Source organism: Piliocolobus tephrosceles, chromosome 6, assembly GCF_002776525.5.
Source record: "Piliocolobus tephrosceles isolate RC106 chromosome 6, ASM277652v3, whole genome shotgun sequence".
Classification (NCBI taxonomy): domain Eukaryota; kingdom Metazoa; phylum Chordata; class Mammalia; order Primates; family Cercopithecidae; genus Piliocolobus; species Piliocolobus tephrosceles.
In genome coordinates, this window is record NC_045439.1 from 45,690,544 (window position 1) to 45,705,006 (window position 14,463).

The window sequence follows — 14,463 nt, forward strand, 5'->3', positions numbered from 1 at the left end:
ACAATGGCAGGAAAAGGGTATTGTTTGGAAGGAAAGTGCTTAGACGATAAGAGGCATTAAAAATCTTTGTTTTTTTTTTTCCTTTCAAGAATCAAAACACAAAGTATCTGTAATTCCAACACTTTGGGAGGCTGAGGCAGGAGGATCACTTGAGGCCAGGAGTTTGAGACCAGCCTGGGCAACAAAGTGAAACTCCCATCTCTACAAAAACTTTTAAGAGTTAGCTGGGCTTGGTGATTAGTACCTGTAGTCATAGCTACTCTGAAGGCTGAGGCGGGAGGATCACTTTCTCCCAGGAGTTTAAGGCTGCAGAGAGGTATGATTGTGCCACCACACTCCACCCTTGACAGAGCAAGACCCTGTATCTTAAAAAACAACAACAACAAAACACACACCCGCACACACACAAAATAAAATGTATATTTATCTGAGTTTAGGGGGAATATAAACAGACTGAAAATTTGATACTGGCACTTTTCAATTATGATAAATATTTCTAAGATGAGTTTACAAAGGAACACCAAGGGGCTTTCAGTTTCCTCTTCAACATGTAAAGAATTTGGAAGTTTTCACTCCCATCCTCACAACAAGAAAAAAAAACCTAAACAAACTGAAATCAATAACTCTTCTTAGATCCACCAGAGAATTGAGGTCACAGGAAAAACTACTGCCCTAAAAACTAGAGAGACAGATAGATAGATACAGAGAATCCCAGCTTTTTAGAGAATCACAGTTTACCAGGAGCGGAGCCCAGGCACAGAAGCCAGAAGCTGAAGCTAGTTTCACAGCTGGAGCCAACATCAGTAGGAACACTTAACTGTAATTGGGAAATTGCTGGAGGCTCAGTGCAGACTAGCTTGAGAGTTAAAAACTCCAAGGGTTTTTAGAAGGGCTGAAGTCTGAGAGGGACCTTAATACTTACCTCAGTTTCACCTCCATGAATCCTATCAGATTCTCACTGTAAAGATCTGAGGAAAATCTGCTTTGCTTTTGCCAGGGAGAAGGGGTAAGTAACCATCGTGAAATACTCTCAGGGCTCGCTGTTCTTAACAAGACCTGGCCTCAAGGGAAACTGTCTATCAGAGCCTAACCAAGTGAATCTACCAAAGGCTAACCAATCTGGAGGAAGGGAAATTACCAACTCTAGTCAGCTCTAGCCTTCCACACGGGAGAAGGGAAATACTCAACTCAAACTCACTAAAAGACTTGAGTCCTAATCATAGGACTGTAGAAAGCTCTCCTCTCCCCCTCACCTTACCACCGCATCAGAAGAGCTCCTGTGTAACAACGGGGCATTACAGCTAAAAGAACTCAAACCTCAGACCCTATTTTAAGAGTCTCTGGGGACATCCAAAGACAACATAAGAAGCAAAAACAGGGACACTGTAGGAAATTTTAGCCTCTGACACCACGAACAGTAACAAAGCCTACCTCTTAGCCAGATAAACATGAAACCTCACACGAAAGGCCTAAGTTCCTTTTACCCGATACAGCATGTCTGGCTTTCAACAACGACAACGACGACAAAAAAGTTACAAAATATGCTAAAAGGCAAAAAACGCAGTCTGAAGAGACAAACCAAACATCAGAATCAGATTCACATATGGCAGAGATTTTTGAATTTCAGACCAAAAATTTTAAATAAATATGATTAATATGCCAAGGGTTCTAAGGAAACAGTGGGTAACATGCATGAACACATGGGTAATGTGCACAGAGATATGGAAGCTCTAAGAAAGAATAAAAAGTTAATGCTAGAAATAAAAAACAATAGAACAAATGAAAAATGCCTTTCATGGGCTCATTAATAGACTGGATACAGCCAAGGAAAGAATAAGCAAGCTTGGAGATATGTCAGTACAAACTTCTAAAACTGAAATGCAAAGCAAAAAAAAGAAAAATGAAAAATATGGAACTGAATACCCATGTACTGTGGGTGCGAGACAATCACAAAAGTTATGACCTAACTGTAATGAAGGTATCAAAAGAGAAGAGAGAGGGCAAGGAAAGAAGAAATAGTTAAATAATGACTGAGAATCTTCCAAAATGAATGACTAATACCAAACCACAGATCCAGGTATCTCAGAGAGCACTGACAGGATAAACACACAAAAAAATCTACACCTGGACTGGCCAGGGATGGTGACTTGTGCCTGTAATCCCAGCTCTTTTCAAGGCCAAAGTGGAAGGATCACTTGAGCCCAGGAGTTGGACAGTTAGAGACCAGCCTGGGCAACCTAGGGATACTCTGTCTTTACAAAAAAATAAAAAATTAGCCTGAGTGGGTGGCATGTGCCTGTAATCCCAGTTACTTGGGTGGCTGAGGCGGGAGGATTGCTTGAGCCCGGGAGTTCAAGGCTGCAGTGAGCTATGATGGCACCACTGTGCTCCAGCCTGGGCAGCAGAGCAGGACCCTGTCGCTTGTGTGTGTGTGTGTGTGTGTGTGTGTGTGTGTGTGTGTGTGACGGAGTATGACTCTGTCACCCAGGCTGGAGTACAGTGGCACAATCTTGGCCCACTGCAACCTCCGCCTCCTGGTTTCAAGCGATTCTTCTGCCTCATCCTCCTGAGTAGTTGGGATTACAGGTGCCTGCCACCACACCTGGCTAATTTTTGTATTTTTAGTAAAGACGGGTTTCACCATGTTGGTCAGGCTGGTCTTGAACTCCTGACCTTAGGTGATCTGCCTGCCTTGGCATCCCAAAATGCTGGCATTACAGGTGTGAGCCACCGTGCCCAGCCTAACCCTGTCTCTTAAAGAAACAAATAAACAAAATCTTCAAAATCTACACTTAGGCATTGTATTTTCAAAACTGTGGAAAATCAAAGACAGAGAAAATCTTGAAAGAAGGGGCTAGGGGCAAGGGAGTATGGGAGTGAGAGAAAACACCTTACTTATAGAGGTGGAACAATAAGAGTTACATCAAACTTCTTTTCAAAAACCGTGCAAGCAAGAAAAGTGTGAGATGAAATACTTAAAGTGTTAAAAGAAAAAACTCACCAATCTAAAATTCTGTACTCAGTGAAATTAACCTTCAGAAGTGTTGGAGTAAAAATTAAAGGAGTACATTATCCTTCTTTCTTCAAAAGAAAGTCTGACTTTCTCAGACAAATAAAATGGAGGAAATTTGTTGCCAGTTGAGCTGCCTTGCAAGAAATGTTAAAAGAAGTTTCTCAGAAAGAAGAAAAATAATATAGATCAGAAAACTGAATCCACATAAGGAAAGGAAGAACATTATTAAAGGAATAAAGGTAAAATAAAATATTTTCTTTTTCTTAATTGGCCTAACACATAATAGTTTGTTCAGAAAAAGAATAGTAAAAATGTATTCTGGATTATTTTATGGAAAACGGAAATGAATGACAGCATTGTTAAAAGGGATGGGACGGAGGAATTAAGAATACTGTTATAAGGTATTTGTACTACCAGTGAAGCAGTATAATCTTATTTGAAAGTGGACATGGATTAGTCATAAATGTATATTTGCAAACTCTAGGGCAACCAGTAAAAATTTTTTTCTAAAGTATAGTTGATATGCTAAGAGAGGAGAAAGAATGGAATTATGTAGACTGCTCAATTAAAACCGAAGAAGACAGAAAATGAGTGGAAGACAATATAGAAACAAAGGACAAGAGCAAAAAAGACAGTGCCAAAGAACTGACAAAACACAACCAAACAAAAAATCTCCTGAAACAAATAAGCTATTATAGCAAAGTTGCAGGATATAAGGTTAATGTACAAGAGTTTGTTTCTTTCCTGTATACAGCAAGGAACGGTTGGAATTTGAGTTAAAAACACAATACTGGCCAGGTGTGGTGGCTCACGCCTGTAATCTCAGCACTTTGGGAGGCTGAGACAGGAGGATCACCTCACATTAGGAGTTCGAAACCAGCCTGGGCAACAAGGTGAAACCCTGTCTCTACTAAAAAAAAAACAAAAAACAAAAATCAACCAGGTATGGTGGTGGATACCTGTAATCCCAGCTACTCGGGAGGCTGAGGCAGGACAATTGCTTGAACCTGGGAGGCGGGGGTTTCAGTGAGCTGAGATCGCATCACTGCACTCCAGCCTGGACGACAAGAGCAAGACTCTGTCTCAAAAAAAAAAAAAAAAAAAAAAAAAAAAAAAAAAAAATTACCATTTACTTTAGCGTCAAAAAACTGAAATACTTAGGTATAAATCTAAGAAAATGTGTATAAGATCTATATGAGGAAAACTATAAAACTCAAATGAAATAAAACGAAGGAATCTAAATAAATGGAGAAATGGTTCATGTTTATGGAAAGGAAGATTCAATATTAACAGGTAAGTTCTTTTTCCAGTTAACCTATAGATTTAATACAATCCAAATCAAAACTCCAGCAACTTATTTTGTGGATATCAACAAGCTGATTCTAATGTTTACATGGAAAGGCAAAACCAAATAGCCAGTATGGTATTGAAGAAGAACAAATTTAGAGGACTGACACTACTACTACTTCAAGGCTATAATATAAACCTACAGTAATCAAGACAGTGTAGTATTGGCAAAAGAATAGATGAACAGATCAGTGGAACAGAATTTAGAGCCCAGAAATAAGCCCACACAATAGCCACCAAAAATAGTCATTCATTTTTGACAGAGGAACAAAGGCAATTCAATAAAGAATAATTTTTTTTTTTTTTTAGCAAATAGTGCTGGAACAACTAGATATCCACATGCAAAGAAAATTAAATCTAGACTCTGACCTTATTACACCTATCACAAAAATGAAATCAAAATGGATTCTAGACCTACATGTACAATGGAAAACTGTAAAGTTTCTGGAAAATGACAGGAAAAATTCTAGGTTGACCTTAAGTTTGTCAATGAATTTTTAGATACAACACCAAAAGTACAATTCATGCAAGAAAAAATTGCTAAGTTGGACTTCATTAAATTTAGAAAAACTCTTCTCTGCAAAAGACACCACTAAGGGAATGAAAAGCCACACATTGGGAGAAAATACTTGCAAAACACATGTCTGATAAAGGACTTGTATCCAAAATATACAAAAAAACTCTTAAAACTCAACAAAAGGAAAATAAATAACCAAGTTAAAAAGTGGGCATAAGATCTGAACAAACCTTGCTAAAGATGTACAGATGACAAACAAGCATACGTAAAGATGCTCTACATCATATGTCATTAGGGAATTGCAAATTTTAAATAACAATGAGATACCACTACATTCTTAAACTACTAAAATCCAAAACACTGGTAATACCATATGCTGATGAGGCTGTGGAGCAACTGTAACTCTCTTTTATTGCTGGTGAAATGCAAAATGGTACAGCCACTTTGAAAGACAGTTTGTTAGTTTATTACAACGCTAAACATCGTCTTACCATACAATCCAGCAATTGCACTCCTGGTTATTTGCCTGCATGGGTTGAAAACTCATATGTTACCTGAAAACAAATGTTATAGCAACTTTATTCATAATTGCCAAAAATTGTAGACAATCAAGATTTGCTAATAGGTGAATGGATAACAAATTGTGCTGCATCTATACAATGAAGTATTATTCAGCAATAAACAGAAATGAGCTATCAAGCCACCAAAAGACTTGGAGGAAATTTAGATGCTTATTGCTAAGTGAAAGAAGTCAATCTAAAAATCCTATATATTGTATGATTCCAACTCTATGGCATCCTGGAAAAGGCAAAAGTATGGAGCTAGTAAAAAGATCAGTGGCTGCTAGAGATTAACAGGAAGAGGGGAGGGATGCATAGGTGGAACATAGAGGAATTTTTAGGACAGTGAAACTATTCTGTATAGTACTCTAATGGTAGACACGTGACATTATGCATTAGGCAAAACCCATAGAATTATACAACATTAAGGGAGAACCTTAATCCAAACTATGGACTTTAGTTAATAATCATGTATCAATATTGGTTCATAAATTGTAACAAGTGTACCAAACTAATGCAAGATGTCAATAATAGGGAAAACCATGAGTTTGGGGATGATGAGGAAAGAGAGAGTATATGGGAATTCTCTGTACCTTCTGTTCAATTTTTTCTTTAAACCTAAAACTGCTCTAAGAAATAAAGTCTGTTAATTAAAAGGAAAAAAACCTGAATACTTTTTATTTTTTATTTTTTTTGAGATGGAGTCTCCCTCTATCGCCAAGTGCGACCTTGGCTCACTGCAACCTCCACCTCCCAGGTTCAAGCGATTCTCCTGCCCCAGCCTCCCAAGTAGCTGGGACTACAGGTGCTTGCCACCGTGCCCAGCTAATTTTTTTGTATTAGTAGAGACGGGGTTTCACCATGTTGGTCAGGATAATCTCTCTCTCTTGTTGGCGAGGATGGTCTCTATCTCTTGACCTGGTGATCCACCCGCCTCAGCCTCCCATGGTGCTGGGATTATAGGCATGAGCCACTGAGCCACTGCGCCTGGCCTGAATACCTTTTTTAAAATTAATCCAAGACCACTTTCAAAATGAATACCCCCCCTTTTTTTTTAAACCAAAGTCATGTTTTCCTATCTTTCTGAATGAAGCAAAAGGGTTGATGTGTAAGAATAAACCTTAATAAAACATCCCATTCACTATATTCTGACTAGAAAGGAAAATGATATTAGGTATTTCTCCAACATCAAAGTCAATTGGAAGATTCTCAAAAACCACAGTTCCATAAGATATTCCATTTCTAGAAAAAGAAGACATAACAGAGAATGGAGTTGCATTTTTGAAAATTAATGGTAATACTGTCCCCTGATTCAGACACTTACAGGATTTCAATATATTTCTTCACTTATAAAATTAATTTTAAATTTTTAAAATGATCAATTTCAATAGCTGAACAGTAAATAGCATAGCTAGGTATAAGTTGGTATATTAATAAATAGAAAAGGACAGGCATGGCGGCTCCTGCCTGTAATCTCAGCACTTTGGGAGGCCAAGGTGGGAGGACTACTTGAGCCCAGGAGTTTGAAGCCAGTCTGGGCAACATAGTGCGACTCCATCTCTACAAAAAAATTTTAAAAATTAGTCAGGCATGGTAGTGTGTGCCTGTAGTCTCACCTATATGGGAGGTTGAAGCAGGAGGATTGCTTGATCCCAGGAGGTTGAGGCTGCAGTGAGCCAGGCTCGTGCCACTTCACTCCAACCTGGGTGACAGAGTGAGACACTGTCTCAAAATAAATAAATAAATAACCAGGAAAAGGATATTTATTAAGAATCTGCTTTGCAGGGCCGGGCGCAATGGTTCATGGCTGTAATCCCAGCACTTTGGGAGGCCGAGGTGGGTGGATCACGAGGTCAAGAGTTCAAGACGAGCCTGACTAACATGGTGAAACCCCATCTCTACTAAAAATACAAAAATTAGCCAGGTGTAGTGGTGTGTGCTTGTAATCCCAGCTACTTGGGAGGCTGAGGCAGGAGAATCACTTGAATCTGGGAGGCAGAGGTTGCAGTGAGCCGAGATCGCGCCACTGCACTCTAGCCTGGGCGACAGGGCAAGACTCCATCCTGAAAAAAAAAAAAAAGAATCCTGCTTTCTATCTCCCATCCCAGACAATACAATGTGTAAACTTACTTAGATTATATCCTTTTATAATTCATTAATTCAATATATTGTGTCCATTCTACTGTGCGTCAGACATATATTTTGGTTTAATCTGTAGGTTTGTGTGCCACTGTAGATAGAGTGTGAGCTCCTTATGGCCTGGAACACTTTTATCTTGGCAGTCCCATAATCTAGGATCAGTGCCCAGCACACAAGAACAATCATTTCTTGAGCACCTGCTACATTCCAAACACTGTAATAAGCATTTTAGATACGCTCTTTCCTTTAAACGTCATGACAGCCCTATGAGGTAGGACTTCTAGTAATCACATTATGCATCAGTAAGTTAATGGTCAAAGAGGTATGGTCAAATACAAAGCCAGAAAGCTAGGAAGCAGTGGAAATAGGATTATAGACCATGTCGCTCCTTTATTCTACTCCAACTGCGATAATAGTGTGTAGGAAATGCTCACAGCTATGGAATGTAGAGGTGGGGGGAATTACTGCAGGGGAAAAAATATAGGTCATCTTCCTGGAGTGTCAATTTTAGAATGAGAGAAAATTGAGTGATAAAACTACATGTGTAATTTTTGGATATGTTTTACATTTTAGTTAAAAATTTTTCAAATACAGCAAATGAGCAAATACACAAACGTTCTCCTGACTTCCTCAGACTCTTCTTTCTCTCTAGAGGTCACGGCTGCTATCAATTATTTGTGTACCTGTCTAGAGGTATTCATTTAGTATACCAAAATATCTGTGTTTAGTGTCCTTTCCTTTATGTATAAATGATAGAATAGTATATGCTTTGTGTATCTGCTGAATGTATTTCATACTACAATATTGTTGGAGATTATTTCTTAAAAATTCACACACATCTGATATTTTAAGTATTTTATATATCCTACATCTATTTATTTTTAAATATTTATTTAAAGATTTTATATGTCATACATATCATATTAATAAACATAAAAGGACAGGCATAATGGCTCATGCCTGTAATCCCAGCACTTTGGGAGATCGAGGTGGGAGGATTGCTGAAAACAAATGTTTAATGTTTTAAATATTATAAAATAAGCAGATGTATATGTAAAATATTTAAAATATCAAATATTTTAAATATAAATATTTTATATGATGTAAAAATGTTTTTATAAAGTAAACAGATGTATGATAAAATCAACAAAATCACAAGAATTTTAAAATTAATGTGGCATTAATATTTATAAACAAATATCTTTTAAATTTAATTGCAAATAAAATTAGGTTTCTCTAGGCAGATTAGCAAAGAGACATTTAATAGTTAGGAAGACAAACTTTTATAGAATGAGAACCTTAGATATTATGGTTTGCTTCAGGAAAACCCCACCATATCAATTTCCTTATCTGTTTGTGAAAGCTATCAACCTTAAATGAGATGTAAATAGAGGAAATTACTTTCCATCTCTATTCACTATTCCAACCAGTTAGAAACTTAGGGTTTTTTTTTTTTTTTTTCCTTTGTCCTTACTATCTACGGAGTGAGTACAATGATTTTGCATCTCATACATCATTTTTCAGCAGCAAGGACACTAAATGTCTTTATTGTAAATGACTAACAATTTCAAAATCCAGTTCAAACCAGCTTAGATGTATCTGATTTTTATGAAAGTGAAGGGTGAAAAATAGCCAATGAATCTTAAGAATTCTTCTACTATGGAATTCACCTGCTAGATTTTGACCAAGCTACTGTGACATGAATTAATATTATATGATTACGTTTGTATTTGGGGAAAAAATTTAAATGTATTTATATGTCTCTACAGGAGAAACATCTTCAAGTTCTATATACAGTCTGCTGAACTTCTGCCAAAACACTGCTGAACAATAACTCTTGTTAATTGGTGAATCTTCCAGAATTTTTGTGCATTTCCATCCGATTTTGTTTCAATGCTATGAAGAAAACTCTTTTTCTCGTATAATAATAATACAGGCAGTCAGGTGATGAACAGTAGGTGAGAGAATCTCAAAATAAATCTTAGAACACAAGTTTTTACTTCTATAAGCTATTGTGATACAGTCATTCTCCCCAAAACAACTGTGGTTTATATCAGGAAGAAAAACACTATCAAAACATTGAAAATGCCAGTGAACGTGGCATTTAAAAGTTATTTTTTTCCCCAACTGTTAATTTTCACTACAAGTTGTATCTTTTTTATTTGGGGATTTTTATGATTTTAAAATGAAAAACTGTAATAGAAGAATTAAAGCAGAGAAGAAAGAAGGATCATACATAGCTTAATATTTATCCTAACTTGGTTTTCTTCCCATGTGCCCTAAGCCACTGGCAATTCATATTTTCCAAATTTTGGGTGGATAATGTTTTCCCTTTGATTTTTTTTTTGTGGGTAATGAAGGAACATTAGCTGTTTGGCTCTTATACTGGAAAACTTATAAAGTTTCCTTTGGTTAAGTGTGTCAGAACTTGTCTATGGAAAAGCAGAAGCAGTCACAAGAAGTTGATTAATTTTATACCTGGACTTGCAAAGACAGGTTAGCTACTCTCTTGTGTGAGTGTAAATTACATGGCAGTATCAAGTAAGCCAGAGCTTCGCAGGATTATCTTATTACAGGGATCATGATATTAAATAGGTACTATGTGCCAAGTTTTGGGGTGGATCTTGGGAATTACAGACACCCTCTAACGTTACTTTGACCAACACTTTCTAGTCCTGACTATACCTCCACCTCTCACTTTTTGTCTGCTCTTCTAGGATCGTAAGAGACAAAAGGGAGACCATCCAGTGGGTTGTATCTGTGTTTAGACAGACAAGCATCTGGATTCTTGAACTGACTGTCTCTACCACATCCCCCATGTGACCAGGCAAACAGAACATTTTCTGATTTTGCTGCACAGACATTCTCCAAGCCCTGTTCCAGATCCTCTTAGCAAGATCTATCGCAACTAGGTTCAGGAACAAGAGTTTGCCTCAAGGTCTTGTTGCTATTGATATTTCACTGATACTTGCTGCTGGAGCAAAGACAAATCCCAGTGCTTGGCTATCTAAGGACCTGTGGGAGGAAATAAGCTGAGAAAACGATGTCTTGGAATAACAGAAGTCCGCCCTAAAACACTATTATATTGGTGTAGTGGTGGATAGATGAATGTATGCGTATCTTAAAACAAATCAAGCTAACACAAAATGAGTTATTTTATTGTATGTAAATTATACCTCCATAAAGTTTGTTAGAAATGATACTGTCATAAAGAGGCTCACCACCTGTTAACTGTATTGCTCTTCTAATTTCTGTTCCTTTCCTTTGTGTGATCCTCACCAGACTACATTTCAACTGTCAATTGGTTGATCACCGGGATTTTATCTACACCTTAGCCTATGGTTGTTCATCTCGTCTCTGCCTATGGCCCATTAACTCCTGGATCCCAGCTACGTTTTTCAGTACTTTACACACTCTGCTTCCAGTACCCCAACTGGAAGAATATATATAGCAGTTAACTGTCATCTGACAAGAAGGAGGAAAATTCAGGAGGGTAAAATAGCTGAATGAATTCTCTCTGCTCCAGAATGCAGAGGAAAAATGAAATGGCCAGGCCCAGATGTTAAAAATTTGTTCCTTGCTCTTCCCTGCCCCAGCAAGGGCTGTTCCGTGTTTAGGGGATGAAATGCCACTGAGAGTATTAGCAAAAATACATGTGTCATTGAGTCTGAGGAAGATAACTGAGATATACATGCGTTTCTCATAATGCATGTGGGCATCCATAGACATATTCTTAAATGGCTTAAGGACTTGGAAACTACCTCTAGGAAACCTGAAACTTGAATGTTGGTCCAATAGGGAGAAGAAATGTTCCATTGCCTTCCAACTAAAGAAATACACTATCAAGAAGAACATTAGCTGTGTGTTCTATAAGCTTGGGAGAATAACTTATTTTAATACATATGTTACTTTTAAGACCAGTGTTTCAGCAAGATATATGCTCTATTATGGCAGTAATTTGTCTGTCTTATTACGTGCTATATCTGCAGTATCTTCTGTACATAACACAGCAAAGGAGCTCAATAAATATAATTTTGTTGCTGCCCTAAAAAGAGTTCCATGAGCACTGGTGTGTAGAAGCTCTGGAAATAAGGAATGGTGTGAATACATATCACATAGCTTACTTGGAAGCCCCATGAAACCCATGTTGGGTAATTGCTGTGTTAACTAATCCCAGAAAAGGGAGAATTAGTGTCCTTGAGAACACTCTTTTATGATGTGGTGAAGTGAATGCTATTTATGGATCAAGACCTTGAGTTCTTGACCTGTTCCACCATCCACAATTCCGATAACACTTCCTTCTTTATGCCTCACTTTTTTCATCCTAAAATAAGGGATTTGAGCATATGATCTCCAATTCTCTTCTAGCTCTAACATTTTATGACAAAGATCCTCTAAAATAATTTATTTACACAACCCTTAGAAAATTAAGACTGAGAGGCTGGGCATGGTGGCTCACACCTGTAATCCCAGCACTTTGGGAGGCTGAGGCAGGCAGATCATGAGGTCAGGAGATCAAGACCATCCTGGCTAACACGGTAAAACCCCGTCTCTACTAAAAATACAAAAAAATTAGCCAGGCGTGGTGGCGGGCACCTGTAGTCCCAGCTACTCGGGACACTGAGGCAGGAGAATGGCGTGAACCCAGAAGGCGGAGCTTGCAGAGAGTCAAGATTGTGCCGCTGCACTCCAGCCTGGGCAACAGAGCGAGACTCCATCTCAAAAAAAAAAAAAAGGATAAAGAAAATTAAGATTGAGAAACATAGACTGAGTATCATAACTAAATAGGTGGACAATTAGAGTCAAACACCAAATTTTTGTTAAGTATTACAAAAATAAGAATTCTTCACATTTGAATTGAACATTTAATATTTTCAAAGTGCATTTGCATCCATCAACTTATTTGATTTTCAAAGCCACCATGCAAAACTATTTAATACATGCACTAAGAAATAGGTTTATGGCATGAGTTCACAAAGAAAATCAGTGATAGAGGTAAGACTAGGATTCAAATCTCCAGAATCCTGTTTCAGTTTTTTTTCCTTTTAAATATATATTAAGTTGCCGAGTAAAATATTTTACAAATATTTATTTTGAAATGTAATAGGGCATTTCTGGGTTGGCTAAAACTAAGATTCCAATACAGCTATGGGGACAGAAATAGGCACCTTCCTCTCCATGTACATCTATTCCATTTGATTTGATTTATAAGGTTGCTGATAAGCCTTTTTGGAAAATAACTGGGATAGCATCAATAATTGGATCTCAGGCATACATAGGAACTTACAGATTATGAAGAATCCAATGGGAGCAAAATATAATTAAAAAACAGCTGAATCTCACAGACAATTTGTCCTATGGGGAAAAAGCCTGGTGTGAACTGGATTTAGCAACAAAAGCTAAGGGATTGAAGAGCAGTTCTGGGTTTTTTGTTGGTTTTAAACACATTAGGTTTTAAGAAATGTTGCTGTGGAACCCTTTAAAGCAGTTTAATACAGAAGGGAGAAAACTTTCCTTTCTCACCTAGCAACTCACTGCTGCTGTGCTATTACAACTTAGCAAGGGTTGAGAGCACTGGTAGCTGGAGAGGCTAGCAAGGATATGTACCTGCTATAAAACAGGAACATAGCAGAGGCCAGCAGCAGCATCTAAGCAGAGCTGCAACTGGCATTTAGCTGCACCAGAGCCCAAGCATGGCAGAGGCCAGCCACAGTTAGGAAAGTAAATGGCCTGGACTACTTAATTAATGCATGCAAGACATTCCTCCAGGATTCTCAAAAATCTTTAGGGAATTGGAATTTCTGCCTAAACAGGTGGTGACTTCTACTAGTAAAATGTCATGCAGAATTCCAAGACAATGAGTACTGTTTTCTGGATTTTGACTCCTCTCAAACCATGCTGTTCTGGCTTGCTTTGTGGTTAGAAGTTTGTCTTAAACTGTCTGAATAATTCTTTTTTTGTTTGTTTGTTTGAGACAGGGTCTCATTCAGTCACCCAGGCTAGAGTGTGGTAGTACAATCTTGGCTCACAGCAACCTCAGCCTTTTGGAATCAAGTGATCCTCTCACCTCAGCCTCCTGAGTAGCATCAGGCCCACACCACCACACATGGCTAATTTTTGTTCCTTTTTTGTAGAGACGTGTTTTCACCATGTTGCCCAGGCTGGTCTCCAACTCCTGAGCTCAAGTGATCACCCACCTTGGCCTCCCAAAGTGCTGGGATTACAGGCATGAGCCACCATGCCTGGCCTGTCTGAATAATTTCTAAGCTTATTTGTAATGAGTGATCTTGATTTCAACTAACTCCTGTATACCATGCAATTATTTTTTCATTATATTGTTTTAAAATATTTCCAGTGAAGTCTGCTAATATGCAAATTAAACTTTGCCTGAAGTTGAAATGATACTTCATTAAGTTTCTGAAAAATCCAAACCATAAATATAAGCTATTTTTTGTGTTTGCAGATTTCCTTTGCTAAATTTGTGTCTCATTCACTTTCTAAAAAAATGAATTATATCAGAAAAGTTTACAAATTTTGTTGACAGTTTTCTTCAGAAAAATATCTGACTTTTGTACATAGGGATCTTATGTACAAAAGTCAGAAAAGTCTGAAAAGGCAGAAAACGTGACTTACTATGTGACGATTTTATTGATAGTTTTAATTATTATAGTGAGAGAGTTATAAAGAACTGGGCTAACATTTTTGCAACTAATTGATCCGGATGAACAATGCAGTTTAATGCAAGAGCATTAAGGCATACTTCTTTTAGGTGAGCTATAAACCTTTGTGTCTTCCAGCCATGGAATTTGTGTCTTCTAGCCATGGAATTTGTGTCTTCCAGCCATGGAATTTGTGTCTTCCAGTCATGGAATTTGCTCCATCAGAAG